The 17,440-nt window shown below is 41.3% G+C and overlaps 1 protein-coding gene across 2 annotated transcripts in view; it reads right to left on the reverse strand.

Moving 5' to 3' along the window:
* The window catches only part of pcdh1a (protocadherin 1a), a 73,317-nt gene that overhangs the window by 43,981 nt on the left and 11,896 nt on the right, over positions 1–17,440 (reverse strand). The gene's annotated exons all lie outside the window — the stretch shown is intronic.

The following is a 17,440-nucleotide window of genomic DNA, read 5'->3' on the forward strand; positions in this document are numbered from 1 at the left end:
TCTTCTCTGATGGGTACACAATGGCTGCAGGCTCTGGCACCGAGCAGGCCATCTTCAGACTGGCACCCTCTCCATCTCTCTGCTCTCGGAACACACCTTGTCTCATCCCCTTGTCTCCTAGCAACCCCGGCTGTCTCGATGGCCCAGGAGGCATCCCTGGATCTTTGCTCGGTTTGACTTTATCCCATTTTATTTGAACCCCCTCTCCTACAGCCAGACTGTGACCCAGTCTCTCTCATGATGCCTTCCTATGACGTATAATATATATATATTTTTTTGCATGTTACTGCGTAACATGTCATTTATATAATCAAACATGTAAAACAAATTCTCCACCGTGTAGCCTATTCTGTGAATTGAAATTTTTCATCCCCATGCAATATTTTAGATTGAGGCCCCTACTTTACATTTCTGCGTATAGATAGATCAAACTATTGATTATTCAAACCCGCCAACCCTGAAGAGGAATGATCGGTAGTCCGTGAGGGGTGGGGTTGGGGTGTAAAATCACGATTTTCAAAATCATTCCTTCACAAATTACAAAAAAATGTGCTGCTTGTCCGATTTAATTGTCACAATGTGTCACAATATATATATATATATATATATATATATATATATATATATATATATATATATATATATATATATGGGAAAAAAAATGTCAGTGGCACAGTTAACTAATGTGAACTACATACTTGTCTAATGTTTGGCAGTCAAACATATATTTATAGATTTGACCAATATTTACTCCATTTACACTGATGGAAACAGAGGACGCTGTCAAGTGGGAAAACTTCCATGGGATGAAAGATTGCTAACGTGAGAGGGGTGGAGTGGGCGGGGCTTCCAGGGTGTCAGTTAATATTGGAGAGTTCAAAATATAGATGCGACTATCAAGTCTTGGCAGATTCATAAGCTGATTGGCTCATCTGCCATTTTATTGCTGGGAAAAAAGAAGACTGCTCTTTTTGTGTATTTTTGAGTGAGAACTCGTAGCAGTGTACTCTGAGTTTCTATGCAAAATGCGTAAAGTAATTCATTAACAAATTCTAATAAATATAGATAGTGAAGCTGAACCAATATGACACCCAGCTGGCCATCCATCAAGTTGTCTGACTTTGCTAGCCTTCTTTTTCTCCCACTTGCTATATTGCCATCGTACTGATCCAGCCACTTTAGAAAATAATATAACATGTATTTATTTCTCTGTTGTATTCTCAAACAATTCTCTTATTCATTTCCAGGCAGGCATAAAACACCACTGTGAGGCAAGCATTATTACCAGTGAAATCAAGGAGAATTAATTGAATCATTTTCAAGTCAGCGAGGTCCCCCATAGGTAATTGTTTCTGAGTCAGTGGCCATGGTGGAAAGCGTGGCTGTGGAGAGACGACTGCCTACACACACTCATGCAGATCTAAACAAAGCCTCCAGCCAGCGATGCAGGCCCACCCTGGGTCATAATACATAATACAAATGCACAATGAGCTCTAATCAAATTCACACAGGCTTCATCAAATCCAGCACGGCCCCTCGAGTTAAACAGCACACCGAGTTGAGCGCATGCCGAATGCAGATCAAATATGTGTTCCTTATCAAGCTAAAGCCAGTCTCAACTCATTCTCTAGGCATTCTCTAATGGCACACGCAGCCATGACTAAGGATGCGGGTCTTATTAAACGAACACGGATTGATGATCAAGGATTCTGTCTTTGAAAAGTGTGACTGAAGCGAGATCAAAAGCGAGAGTTCCCTCCTACATCTATAGTAGTGGAAAAATTAAAGACACTGACTTCCAACCCACAGACAGTCCTGATGAAACAAAAACAGTACCATAAAATGCTGATGCAAGTCTATTTATAAGTCATAAGTTGTAGATGGATAAATAAAGGAATAAAGAAAAAGGAAAAGTGGGACTGAACCAAAATTGAAAAAAGAAAACCTGTATTTGTTCCTTCCAAACAAAAATAGACAACAGACTAATAAAGAAACAAATGAATGAATAGATGGATGGATGAATAATTGAAGGCATGAATGAATGGATGAATAATTGAATGCATAAATGAATGAATGGATGGATGAATGAATAATTTAATGAATGGATGGATGGATGGATGGATGAATAATTGAATGAATGAATGAATGAATGGCTGGATGGCTTAATGAATGGATGGATAGATGGATGAATGAATGAATGAATGGAATGAATGACTGGATAGCTTAATGAATGGATGGATGAATAATTGAATTCATGCATGAATAAATGAGTGAATGAAGGGATGGATGGCTTAATGAATGGATGAATTAATAATTGAATTCATGCATGAATGAATGAGTGAATGAAGGGATGGATGGCTTAATGAATGGATGGATGAATAATTGAACGAATGAATGAATGGTTGGATAGCTTAATGAATGGATGGATAGATGGATGAATGAATGGTTGGATGGCTTAATGAATGGATGGATAGATGGATGAATGAATGGCTGGATGCATTAATGAATGGATGGATAGATGGATGAATGAATGGTGCAAAATGAACCAAATATCAAGAGCTAAAGGAGTTCAAACCCCAGCACCACCAAGCTGTCACTGCTGGGCCCTTAAGCAAGCTCCTTAACCCTCAACAGCTCAGTTGCGTAAATGTGATAAATGTAAGTCACTCTGAATAAGGGCATCACATCTGCCAAATGCCATAAATGTGAATGTAAGTAAGCAACAAATAAACGAATAAATGAATAAATTAATTCATAAATGAATGAATGAAAGAAAGCAAAGTGGGACTGCACCAAAAATCAAAAGCCAGTTCGCTCCAGATCTATTGAGTGAAAAAAAGGAAGACATTAACGTGTAACCCACAAATAGTCCTGATGAAACAAAAACAGCATTGCTTTATTACATGAAAAGCCTAAAAGCAGTGCCCATCGTTAATTATCTGACTTTTTGTATCTTAACTATGAACACAGTTCAAAGAAAAAACCTCACAGAGCTTTTCATATAAGATGCAAAGAGAGCTAGGGACCCAGAGCCTACGACTTCTCATAAAACCATTAGGGAACAGTTTTTCGGTTCATCAGCTAACCATCCACTGAATCTATACTGAGAGATTAAAGTTGGTGGAGGTTTTGTCCAAGGGGCATAAAAAGCAAATGATGGCTGAAGGCCATGGCGAGAGCACAGACAGCATCTATGCTGGAGAGATTGAAATTCATCCCAGTCAGTCTGTGTGAAAACACATCGATATGAGCCGGGGCAAATATTTCCATGTTTTGTTGTGCAAGTAAAAATAAAAAGAGCAGTCAATAGGGGGATTTTTTTTTTTTTTTTAACTCACATTTTTTAACTTCTTTTTATTCTTCCCCAGAGAGTGCTTCTTCAAAACAAGGCCAGATTAAGACCGGAAGCTTGATATCATTCCATGCACTGTGTTTGGCTTTGAGGCTCCAAATCATAGCTGATTTTAGCCTGAGTGCTTTAAGACTCAGGGTAGATCAAGCTGTGCTGCGCGGGTAGTGCCCATGTGGGGCACTGTAGCCCTCACATGTGACTCTTGTGCTGCCATGGCAACTCGCAACGCAGAGACGGCTGATCTGATCCCCAGCTGTGCTGCTATGGCAATAGTAGAATACGGGACGAGAGCAGTTTATCAATTCAGAGCTCAGCTGAGCTGCCATGGTGATGACAAAAAAATCAGGACGGGCCCAGCATACGCCCCGGAGGAATCCCAGCTGTACGGTTATAGGCCTAGTGAAATACAGCCCACAAGTCATGCAGATGTGCTCGGTGTCCCGCAGCAGTGATGATGCAGTGATGCCAGAACACAAGACACGTAGTTCATACAGTCTTCATATGTATAATGTATGCTAGTTTATGCGCATATGCTAGTTTGTAATGAAAAAGATGCTAAGAATTTTTAAATCCTGATGCATCCTGAAGCAGATGCACTTCGTCAGGCCTAAATGGCCAAAGCTCCAGTGTCGGCTTTCTAGCTAGTAATTAACTTTATCAGACAACGACACGGGTCGCTCAGAACAGCACGTCTCTCACAAGTGAACAATAGCATACAGTGTTTTGGCGCTTGAGAAATCTCCAGTGGGGGTTTGTCTGCTTCATATAATACTTGTCAAATCCTAGTTGACATTTTATATGGATGCTAATCAGAAGCAATATGTCTCTGGGCAAAAGCCTTCAATTTATGTAAATCGTTTTGCTGTGACATGAGAAGCAGAAAAAAAAGGAAACAATGAATAAATAAATACACTATATAGCCAAACGTTTGTGAACACATGATCATCACACCCATTACAGGAATGTGCCTGTTGAACATCCCAATCAAGATTTAGTCCACACTTTGCTGTTATAATAACCTCCACTGTCCTGGGAAGGCTTTCCACCAGATTTTGGAGTGTGGCTATGGGCAAAGTGACGGGAAATTGTAATGCTACAGCATGGAAGACATACAATTGTACGCTTCCAAATTTGGTACCCTAACCCTAACCTGGCTAAATTACACACCACACATATGGGTGTGATGGTCAGGTGTCTACAATTTTTTGGCCATATAGTATAGTGTACATTTTGCTTTCTATTTTTTTAGGTCTATTAATTCAAAAAGGGAAGACACAAAACTTGGCTTTTGTAAAAATGTGCATGTGTGTGTGTGTATATATATATTTATATATATTTATATATATGGAATATATGGAATACATTTATATATTGTCTGTGGCCTGTAATAAGTTTATAGAGTAAGGTTTCGCACAACATTTCTAGGTAACAGATATACCGAAAAGATACAAACAACAAATCCGTGGAACTGTACAGTTTAATACCCTGTTTTTCGAAAATGTAGATGAGCCATTAGAAACTGTCATCACTGCTAACAGGGACATTACCAAAACGTGTGAAATAATATGATGATTAATGCAAATGTTTTTCTATTTTGGTGGTTCTGGAAATTCATGCTTGCTTTCTCTAGCCTGAAATTCGCAGCCGGAAATCGGAAACAAGACTCTGTTCTCCAACCCAACAATTATGTGCTGTTTCACCACCCGGTTTTACCCTTCAGACTTGACTCGAGTGTACAATGTATTATTTGCAAGTTTCCAAAAACATCATCAGGCAAAGGACTACACAACACCCATGTCCACGCCTTCATCTCTGAGAATCTGCAGTATTACCACAATGTATAACCATATCTGATCATCATGGGAGCGGGAAGCTATTCCACCTGCTGCTAAACCGATTAGTTGAACAGAATTATTCTCAGAGGATCATATATGGTACCTGGGCCTTGGTCCTGTTTTGCTCTTGGTAGTGCATCTTGAATATTGACAAATGTATCTAGTGTTTCCTGTTATAAAATTACAAAAAAAAAAACCTATATATGATTATTAAACCTATTTCTAGGTTTTTCAAGCATTTAGGTTTAGAAAGAAGCAACATTATCTACCAGTAGAAGCTTGAAATCTGTAAAAGCATCTTGATTTATAAGAATCTCAAAAGAAGAAATATTAGATTTGCCTGTACTCAAGCTATTTTCACTTGTTAAAGATATTATTTGTGCCTGGTTCCTCTCAAGGGTTCTTCTCCTTGAGGTAGGGTGAAAAGGTGAAAAGAAAAGCGCAGTTCTTTCTTTTTTCCCCCCCTAAGAGTAAAGTATTAAGAGCATATAGAATACTATAAACTACATTGTAGATTTTCTGAAAATGTTACAAATATTTAAAAACACAAGCGCTCATTTGGGCATTAAAGCACACACCCCACGCTGGGAATTCTTTCATAAGAACTAAACAGTCTACATCCAAGGGCTCTCTGATTACACTTCGGATTACATTAAGGTATTACTGATTGCTTTCTGTCCTCCCCAGGGAAAACAATCGATATTATTTTCGATTCTCTGTGATGTAAGAAGCAATTCAACATTAATTGGTCTATCGGGTAATACTGTTGTATTATATGCTTTGATATTGGGCATTGGATCGTTACTACTGTAGTATTGTTGCGCCGGTCACTGTGGACCTAAGGTGCACAGAGAAGCTTGGTGTACGTCTATGAGTGTGAGGTGGTGGAGAGGATTTGACAGAGTGGGGACATGGCATTAGCATAACCGTTGTGAGAGTGGAGAGAGGAAGATAGACAGGCTCACTGAGCAGCAGGGCAAGTCTGCTGCTCACCTCCCTTATCAGTCTGCAGGGCCAGGCGTCAGAAAAAAAAAGGCGGGTGGGGGTGATGGGGGAGACTTGCAGAGAGATGGAAAGAGAGAAAGACAGATAGCGAGATGGAGTGAGAGCGAGAAAGAGCGGGAGAGTGAAAGCAGAAACAGAGGTAGCCAAGCAATTAATTGTCTTCACAGTCTGGCATTTCATTTCAACACTCAAGCAAAGAAAGTCTATTACAGGAACAGGATGATCATTAAAACCCACCAGTAATCACACTCAAACAGAAATAAAAAAAAAAAACAAAACCCCCCTTCCCCCACCCCCTTTCCTCCGTCGCTGTCATCGACCCTCCAAAAACAGTCATTTCCCCCTGCTTCACAGTCACTGGACTGTAACCAGTAGATTGAAAAATAATAGCAGTTCTGATGGCCCCCTAGGCGATCGCCATGCATGCAGATAGATAAAGCATTTCAAGTTTGGAACTCAGGCGAACTCGAGAGCAAGGGAGCGCCGGCTTAATTTCTGAAATAAATGTCTTGCACGCCTGGAAGGCGGGGATCGAGACCCCGCCCTGGGTTCCTCCACTCCCGGACACGCTGAGCCGAGAGAAATGCAAAACTTGTGGACGGGAGAAATATGAGTGTGGGCAACGAGACATAGCAGGAGAGGAGATGAGGACAGCGGAGAAGTGCAGGTGGATGAGGGATGGGCATTGGCGGTTGGAGGAGCGCCGGAACAGTTCATTTGTCACTGTCAAATTGGTTCACTGTTTGCTCATAACTAGCGCGGCCTGTGAAGCCCCCCCAGAGGGCAGTGCAGAAAAATGCATACGTTTCGTACAGAGAGCACAGGAAGCCGTCCTTCAACTGTAATATGCAGCTGCACGTCTTGTTCAGCATGCTGACTGAAGTTACTGCTGTGCGAATGTCGTGTTTATTCATTGCTTTCAGCCCAACTTTCTAAAAGTAAACGATTTCGTTTGTCTGAGTCCAAAATGACAACGGGATGACAGGTACACAGTGCATCTGGAATTTTCCGCTGTGACAGTGGCGAGATAGGAAATAAAATAAATAAATCATTTTGTCTTTCTCGTTTTCTCTGTCCAGCACGCAGGATGTTGGCGCGTACGGAGGTGTCCGGACGCTGACGTTGCAAAACTGCACAAGCTTGTTTATTGGCCCAGAGTCCAGCCTGAGCTCTGAGTGCACAGTGCATAGCGGAGTATATCTCCTGCTGTAAACATACTCTCACAGTCTCTCTCTGACTCACACATTCTCTCTTTTTTTCTTGCTCTCTCAGGCTCTTGCGATAACTCTCTTTCGCTCGCACACTTTCCATCTCGCTCTGATTCATTTTACAGGTCCTGAGGGAGGCAGCAGGTAGGCCTGAGGTCACAGGTTCAACCCTGACTGGGGACAGCACTGCATTTCCTTCAGCTAGATAATTAACCTGAATTCTTCTGGGTATCCAACCACATAATGGATAATGAGTAAACTGCAGGCCAGGTAAGTGAATCTGGAAAAGGGCATCTGCTCGCAACACTATTAGCTCCATACACATGGCATGACGTATAATTTTTACCAATTATTTATCTATTTGATACCAGTTGGGGTAATATCTTTGTCCCACTGATAAAATATTTGTAAATATGCACATAAGTAAAATAAAGGTAATGGACATTTTAAACACATGTAAAGTGTCCTTAATAAATGAACTATAAATAAATCAACTATGTGCGTGTAAATAATATAGGAAATGAATAAAAAGGTCCCAGCTTACTACAGTCACTCTAACTACACTTTACCTTGTAATGTAAAGTAATTCATTTAAATACTTCAAAAATGTTATTACTTTTGCATTAATGTGTAATCCATTTATCTCTCAAGTCCCATGCTCAACAGGAAACAGCAGCATTTGAATTTCATGAAGTTCATGTGAAGAAGAAAGCATTATGTATATTGATCAGTCATACCATTAAAACCACTGACAGAAGCATCAGAGCATCAGAACTGGACCACTGAGCAATGTAAGAAGGAGGCCTGGCCTGATGAATCAAGTTTTCTTTTACATCATGTAGACGGCGTCGCTTAACTGGGGAAGAGATGGCACCAGGATGCACTATGGGAAAAAGGCGAGCCAATGGAGGCAGTGTGATGCTCTGGGAAATGTTCTACTGGGAAATCTTGGGTCCTGGCATTCATGTGGATTCTACTTTGACACCTACCACCGACCTAAACATTGTTGCAGACTAAGTACACCCGTTTATGGCAACGGTATTCCCTAATGTCACTGGTGCTATTTCAGCAGGATGTGCCCGACCTCACTGCAAAAATTGTACAGGAACAATTCGAGGAACATGACAAAGAGTTGACTTGGCCTTCAAATTCCACAGATCTCAATCCAATCGAGCATCTATGGGACAAAGTCCGATCCACGGAGGCCCCACCTTGCAACTTAAAGGACTTAAAGGATCTGCTGCTAACCTCTTGGTGCCAGATACCACAGCAGAGTTCAGAGGTCTTGTGGAGTCCATGCCTCGACGGGTCGGAGCTGTTTTGGTGGCGCAAAGCGGACCTACACAACATTAAGCCGGTGGTTTTAATGTTATGGCTGATCGGTGTATATGCATGTTTTCTTGGATTCAACGTTCTAAAATAATTCTGAAAACCTTTGAGAGTTACAAGGGTGGAATCAGCCATGTAATCGTAAAGACAGCAGATTGCTGGTGTAGTCATGGAGGCAGCAGTGTTGATTATGTTCACGAGAACTGAGACATGGATTCAAGAATCAAACTAAGTGTCAGTTAATTCAAATTCAATTCAAGCATATGAGAACATGACGGCCTCCATGTCCTTATCCTCTCCCATTGCTTCTCCTGCTATTTATTCAATCTCCTTCCTTGTTTTAATGCACTTTAATTGGATTTTATCGTCCAGACAAGTGCTTTTAGACAGACAATTATCACTGGGGCTTTGTCCACCACTCTTCTTTGTTGAAGCATGACGTTGACACTGAATCATCTTTGAATGTTCTTTGGTCAAACTACTCACAGCATCCAGAACTCAGAGAAATGAATGGATATTTGGGTTGATCTCTCTCTCTTTTTCTCTCTCTCTCTCACTCACTGTTGCCTGTCAGATGAGGTATTCCAACATGGTGGAAAGAATCGACCGTGGATCAAGTTCATCCATGTCATCCAACACCAGAGATTATTTTAACATATGGTGGGAGGAAGGTTCCGGAATCAATGTTGGAAGGAATATCCCCCACATCGAATTTTATACCCACACACACACACACACACACACACAAATATAAAGTTGCATATACAAAATGTTATTGTTGTCCCACGCCCCAAGATTGGCATACTTCATAGTTAAAACTTTGTCTTAAGTACTATTTACAGAAATGTATGTTAAGTAATGTTACCAAACAACTTCTGCAATGATTATGTCAGATTCCCATGGGATAAGCAATCTCAACATAAGTTACACTCATTATGTAATTGTATAATTTGTAATTGTATAATTTGCATGAGGTATGCTTTCCTCCATGCATAATACGTAACTTCTGATACTCATGCAATATTAAGTGCTTGTCCTAGGGAGCGTGTCAGAAGTGTAAGCTACACGTATGTAGCCTATACCTATGCTAGGATACCAGTACATCCAATGTATCAAAATATATTTCTATATTTTGGTGTTTGTCTTTTGAAACTTGGCCAATAACTGGTGGACAACAGAGAAGAATACATCTAGTACTGGCTCCTTACTTAAAAAAAAAAAAAAAAAAAGTAAAAACTTTTATATAACTTGTACTTTTCTGAAGGTACAATATGTCGTACGCTTTCCAGATGTTTGTAAAAAAATTACTGACAGATTCAAACAAGTCGAAAATCCCAGCGCTATTCCGGTAATAAATATATTACTCCACCTCTGTGTGCAAAATTAATACAGTCCAAATAGGGCTTTAGAGCTAAACACTTCTATGTCCTGATTCCATTAGCCATTTTTGTCTAAACTCATTCAAAAGCTGCATCTCCATTTCATCCCTAGTCCTTGACTGCCTTGAACTCCACATCCCTGACTTTTGATGAATGCAAGCTGACACTTCAGAACATTTCACATTGTGAGAGGGCTTTCAACCCTTTTTTAAAGACTTGTGCAATTAAGCGCCAGTATGAAACAGCACAGAACATCTTCCTGCAGCTATCCAAGAGCAAGAAAAGGTTCAATATTCATGAAATATTCTAATATCCTGAACCCCCAGTAGGATGAACAGAGAGAAATAATGATCATTCCTCATGTCAGCCAGCACGGGCGGCCATGGAGAGAGAATTATGCAACAGCACACTTCACAAGCACTTCTCTGTGTTTTTCTTTGTTAGGGTTTTGGTAAGTGGATTATTCTCCCAAGTGGGACATGTGGAAATTAATGTTATCATGTACGTCAGAGACTGGAATCATTTGCAGCATTCGATATTTAACATCTCTGCCTGTAACTCTGACCGCCCTTCTAATATGCAGTTTAAACTGTTTAAACATAGACAGTAATCAGTATTTTGCTGGAAGAGCTTTAATCCAAGAAGTCAGCTCCCTTGGAGATGGTGCTAGTTTGCATTTCGTCTGGAAACCTCCTTTGGTGAAGTCGTCGGTGGAGTCCATGGGTTGACATTTCAATGCTGGTGAGACAGACTCTGGGCAGACAAACGGGTGATTGACAGGCCTCTGAAGAGGGCTTTTTCAAAGATCGATTTCTCTTTTGCTTTCTTGTTTATTTGGTTCCTGGGGTTGTGATGTGTGATTGAATTACTAATAAATGGTAAATGGTTTAATATATATATATATATATATATATATATATATATATATATATATATATATATATATATATATATATATAGCACATTGGATCAACGAGTGGGGGGGGGGGGGGTATATAAATTTTTTGCATAACTTGGATGGAAACCCCATGTCCTGTTCAGTAGTCGATGACATTTACAAATCTAACACATACAATGCACTAACATGCAATTATATTAACAGCTAATAAAACACCCTGCTCACATAATGCCTTTAATACAATGCTAAATTGCAGATTCAGCCCTAAGGCTAATCTAGATCCAAATATTGCATGCACGACATGCAGTGTTTTCCCTTAGTAGCTTGTAATCTGCATTATTTATGAATGAAGAATTTGAATAATGAACTGGGATTGTATGTGTAACGGCACACCGCCCTCAGTGCATGGCCTTAGAGGTGTCCGTGTGATTGTATACTTCCCTAATGGAGCTTTTTGTGTGCAGCTCTCTGCTGCTCTAATGGGGTGAGATGCCCGAGGGATCTTTGTTGCCTGGCTTTCTTTCACTCTCTTGCACCTGACCTGCAGTTAAAACCTCATCACGAGCATACGTGTGAGAAACAGACTTGTCTTCCTGAAAGACATGTCTTGTCTGACAGCATTGTGAAGACCTAGAATATCTGGCATTTATTACTCTCCAAATGACAAAGGTTCTGCGAAAAACCAAGAAGCAAGCCGTCCATCAAGTCTTGTAGTCATTATAGGGAAGTGAAAACAAATCAAGCTAAAGGCAAAAGTCAGACTGGAAGAGATCGGTTGTTTGCTTTATTCATTACGTTTTCATTTTTTAATAAATGTTATGAAATGTAACAACGGCTAGAAGAAAAACTTACTGTTCTTGCTCACCATGGCAACAAACGGAATGAATAAAAGCTTATCATACCAGTTAACATGCAAGTGCGATGACGGGGCACTTACATCATGCAAAGTTGATCTTCTTTCACACTGAGAAGATAGGCTGTTTAATTTTTGTGTTCACAAACACTACAGGGATGTATTTGTAGAGTACAACAGACAGTACATGCCAGAGGAAGAGACACGGAGAGGAAGGAGGAGGTAGATAGTGCACAGTGAACAGACAGACAACACAGAGAGACAAAAAAAAAAGTCACGTCCAGGTGAAGGAAAGGAAATAGCGTAGCGCATTATTGAAGCCTCCTTTGGCAGTAAGCTGCTTATTGATAAAAGCACTAATCTGGCTGGTGGAAGGTAAGGAGCGTGGCATGTGTGGTGATAAAACATCTGAGCTAAACAACACCATCAGGGAGCTGAGTGTCCTCAAAGCTTCACCTGAAAGTTAGTATCGTGTTTATTTTTATTTTTTTTACGCAAAATTGTGAATGGCTCACGGAATTAGATACCATACTGCAGTGCCTGATGAAAGCTAATTCACCACTGACGATTCCACTTATCTGGGATTATTACCTGCCCCTCCTGCACTCTGTAAGATGGTAATTTGATATGATGAGAGATTTTAGATCTTTGGAACAGTGATGATATTGAAATCCTGGGCCGATAACGATAAGCAAAAAATAATCCATCTAAAGCAAAGTTTACACAAATCAGGCTTCTTGGGTTGCATGAAGAAATATAGTGAGGAAGAAATGAAGCTGACTGTGAGCCGTTGGATATTAACATAATCACTGTTATTATTGTCATTCTCATCTGTGCCTACGTCGCCATTAGTCTCACATCTGCATACTGCCGCTGCGTATTGTTCCACCGATCTCTACGACAACATCAGGACTCACATCCTTTTTCTTCAGAGCAGGCCTGTTCTGCCCTTTAAGTATTTCCTCAGCAGGAGCTGTAATCTCTCTTAACACGTAATAACGGGGATGTTAGATCAAAATCTCCACCTTGCTCACAGGGGCCACAGCAAAAGCAGGAGGTTTTGCTCAAACCATTTCCAACACTCAAGTTTCAGAAAGAGATGCTCCGGAGAGGAAGATTATCCAATAGCATTGTGAAAGTTCGGATAGGCATTCTCAGTGTGCTTGACAGGATCGTGAAAATCGATTAGCCTAGACCGAAAACCAGCCTTTTGCCCTCTTCGTTTCCAGTAGAGACCCCATCACACTGGTGTGATCTTATGAAACGTTCTGGCAAGACCACCATCTGAATGTACTGAGTTGGACACACGCCAGAGAGCAAGTTGATTCATATAAAACAGTGCTAAGAGAAATCGACAGGTTCTGCCTTGAGTGGTTCTACTGTCTTATCTCCAAAAACGCTCTGGACAAGATCACTCATTTGGAATATGTCTGTCCAGTGCACTAAATCCCTGAGCACTTGTCCAGGGCAATCGATTTCAAAGTGTCAGCCTGGACCAGTCGATTGGTAAGTACCTGCAGAGACTAGACCTTCCCTAGGAGACAGTGCAGAGAGGTCCTCGGCAAACACCAACGCATAATAAGCTATTCCATTTTCTCACCTTATTAGCCCTCGCCATGTTGACAAGATCACTCATAGAAGGTGCTGCATGTTTGTGCACCTAACAATGGAATTATTCATTAGTGGCTTAATTTCCCCAAGTGTTGTTAAATGTCTCGGTTGTAATTTATTCAAAACTTATTTGTTTATAATTGCTTGCTTACGTCTTCCCTGCAGGCAACAGACGGTCTTGATGTCTCCCTGTCTGTGCCTGGGAGACCTGTGGATCTTATGGTGGATTGAACCCCCCCATCCCACCCCCTCCGTGAGCAAGGGATGCAGGTATTGTGCTCTAATGAGCAGCAGGCTGAGGGCATTATGGGATGGGATCCACCAGGGAGCGGAATTTGAAAAGGTGGATACCGGGTTTGAGGGGTTTACAAGTGTATTCTGTTATGGATAACCGCCAGCTGGAGCCAGGGAGAACAGATGCTCAAAAATGGGGGGATTTCTGACAGGTCTAAAGGCTGCCTGCACAAAGCCAAAGCTGTGTGGGGAAGAGAGTAAGCAGGAGCGGGTCAGAGAACATTGTAGTATATTTTATGGCTTTAGCTTCTTTCCTCTGTGACCAGGCTGCTACTCAATTCCAGGCAGGCTCATCTCCCAATATGGTGGAAATGATTTACTCATGAGAAACACAGACAGAATAGCTCAAACAGAGCAAGACAGTGAGGGGTGAAAAGAAGAATACTCTCTGGAAACTCATAACCTTTTGACGACAGATCTTCCAATCTTACAGCCTCACATGCCATAGATTGTTCATATGAGGCACAAGTGGTAGATATTGAAATAGAAAGGACAAAAGCATAGAAGCTGTGTGTAGCATGACTTGGATTCATGAAATTTTTTTTTTAGCTGCAGAAAATATAAGGGAAAAATTATTAGTTGCCTTTGCTTACTTTCCTCCTGTGGAGCAGCACTGGATGGTCACAGCAGGCTGACAGAGGAGGTTTGGGGAGTAATCTCCTGGCACTCTAGCTGCTGGAGTTCACGCTGGGTGAAGAAGGTTAAGCGATGTGTTCCATTAATTAAAGCCTGCCCCAAAATCCCTCCTGCATCCCTGCTTCCCAATCCTGTGGAACCAGTCGAGTCTGAAGTTGTGGAGAGATGAAGCGCAGCACATCATGGGGACAACGCTATGCTATCTATGTGTAATAAGGGATTTTAATTGTGTGGATTTAATTTAAGCACAGATTTATGGCTTCACAAGCTCTCATCATGCCCACGTTAAAATAACTGGAAAAGTCTTTCCCTTAATCAATCTTTGTGAGACAATAGCCACGTTTCCATCCGAGGGTTTTTCGCGATAAAAGGTTTAGCGCAAATTATCGATAAAACTTCACACGTGTCGACGCAATCTTTTTCCGTTTAACTTTATCACATAAACGCTATGTAGAATAGCTTGGAAACAGTTTTTGTCGAGAAAAAATGGCATTCGCGCAACAACAAAAAAAAGTCACATGACCGAATTTATCCATTAGTCGGGGGAAGAGTAGGGATATGTGAGCCATCCAGCGCACTCCAAACCTGTGATACAAGATGTGCCAAGGAATTAGGGTAATGGATGTCAGTGGCCTCCACCACATTCAGCAGCCTGATATAACGCCACATTCGTTTTTCCTTAATAGCTGTGCACACAGCATATACACATCGATGGACAGTCGTATTACTAACCCCGAAACCTTCCCCCACTACACTGTACTCGGAGCAGGATGGCAGCTTAAGCAATCCACGTTCTGGTCGGAACCGGTGTTCCGTGGCAACCTGCGATGGGCGCAGCACTACCTCCGCCATGGGCAGGGCCGGAATTGGACCCACTTTCAGCTCGCGAGTTTAATGCCCACAGACCAGCCTTTTTTTTTAAATTACTGACATGTTTATAGATAAATTAATTTAAGATAAATAACAAATAACACAGGCTACTGAGTATTGTTTTCTGCTAACAAAAATATTAACATTTTCTGCTACAAAAAGTCCAACTGTGACATTATGAAAAAAAATGCTTGTTTGCATTCAAAGAAATATGAAGTATTTCAGTAAGAAATATACTTTTTTTTGGCAGCTCGCACCACGGCATGTTTATATCTCCACGGTAATGACCTGAGTGCGCGCACGTGTGTGTCTGTGAGTGTGTAAGACAGAGAGAGAAAGAGCGTACGTGTGCTGAGCCAAATGACGTGAGAAAACGGCCTTTTAAATGTATAACTAACTGATGCGCTGCTTTAAATTCCAATGTAGTGTAATCTTTACTTTAGTTATCAGTCATGCAATAATGTAATGCTTATTTTATGAGCCCAACTTATGAGCGGCCCACCGGGAATTCTCCCGATTCTCCTGATGAGCCACTGCGGCTATGCCCATGGGCTTCAGCATGCTTGGAGCCCTATAAGGCGAGCAGCTGCTCCTTTCTCACCTCGTCCTCTGATATTTCGTACAACTGCAATTATTTCTGAAATTAAAATGAAAGTGAGCAGATCAATTTCATTTAATTGTCTCAATACGTTCCCCATTTTACAAAGACTCGAGGACGTGCGGAACACAAAAGGTACACGGATATATACAAATTATGTATGGAAACGGCTCAAGGGCAGATTTCTTTTGCGATACACCGTGACGTATGCGACAATTTTTTAAAGGATCACATCATCACGCACACTACATTATCGGTAAAAGGCCAACTGGATGGAAACAGGCGGGAGACGGCAAATATCGCAAACTTTTTTTTTTTACGCACTTTCACTTTGTCGATAACAGAAAGGCGCAAAAAGTGGATGGAAACTTGGCAACTGTCCCAGACTATCCTGAATAAAAGGAGGAAGGCATCTTTAAAAATACAGAAACGTATCTTACATGTCGTATCATGTAATAGAGTGTTTAAACAGAACTGACCAAAACTATTTCTTCACTTTCTTCCTTAGTCTGCTTATTCATTTTTCTATAGTAGGTTCAATAAAAGACTCTTGGGTTTAACTTGGGAACGTGCATGTTTTCAAATTTTCCTGAAACATATGTATATGGTAAAATATATGGTGGGAAAAGTGGGCTGTGGAACCTGTACTGATATATGAGTCATACTACTGTATGTTACATGCTGTGTGGGAAAAAAAAATGGCAGCAACCCTTCCAGATGTGCAAGTGTTCTCGTCAGCAACCTTCACAAAAACCAAGACATTTTTAAAGTGGATAGAAAAGGAACAACCCTTGATCTGTCAGACACTGACACACAAACACACACACATACTCAGTCTTGCAAACAAATGCCTCTTCACAAAGTCAGACCCACGCCTGTGTGAACTGACCGTTCAGTGTTGTTGTTGTTGTTTTTGCACCTTTGGATAAACCTTCCGTGACAAACAAACTCCTTTTAATAATGGTTTAAGAAGCAGGATGGCGGGTAGTGAAGCCAGCAGCCAGCTGCCACGGTCTGCCCTCGCTGGTGATACACAGCAAACAAGGCTGCTATGTTTACATTCTTCACCGCTGAGACCAAGGGAGCGTGCCTCACCAGACACTAACACCTGAGCACATCTTCGCACCTCACAATGACACATTGTCAAGTGTATTACCGTTGGTTCTGCCAAACCCCGTTTCTCTACAGCTGTCACTCCGGTTTTAATATTTATTTTGGTCAATCTGTTCAACCTGATGTGGGGAGAGAACCCTCACGTGAGTTCACATCTGCTGAGAGATGTCACGTGAGTTAACATCTGTCCCTGTTTTTGTCACTCAGCTCTGCTATGGATTCAGACATATCTCAGGGTAATAATCAGATGTTTAGGTGAATACAGGATACAGGCCAGTCAGTACTCTTTACTGATGTGCAAGCACGCAAGCGATTTTAGACTCAGTGGCAGGCACGCATGGTAGGCACTGCTGGAATCTATTGTCACTTCCATGCCATATGCTGTCCGTCACAGAGCCGGTGCTGCTCTGGGTCACTCTTCTCTCCAGTCAGTAAGTCCATAGGGCCTGCACTCACCCC

The sequence above is a fragment of the Ictalurus punctatus genome, chromosome 16, assembly GCF_001660625.3.
Source record: "Ictalurus punctatus breed USDA103 chromosome 16, Coco_2.0, whole genome shotgun sequence".
NCBI lineage: Eukaryota > Metazoa > Chordata > Actinopteri > Siluriformes > Ictaluridae > Ictalurus > Ictalurus punctatus.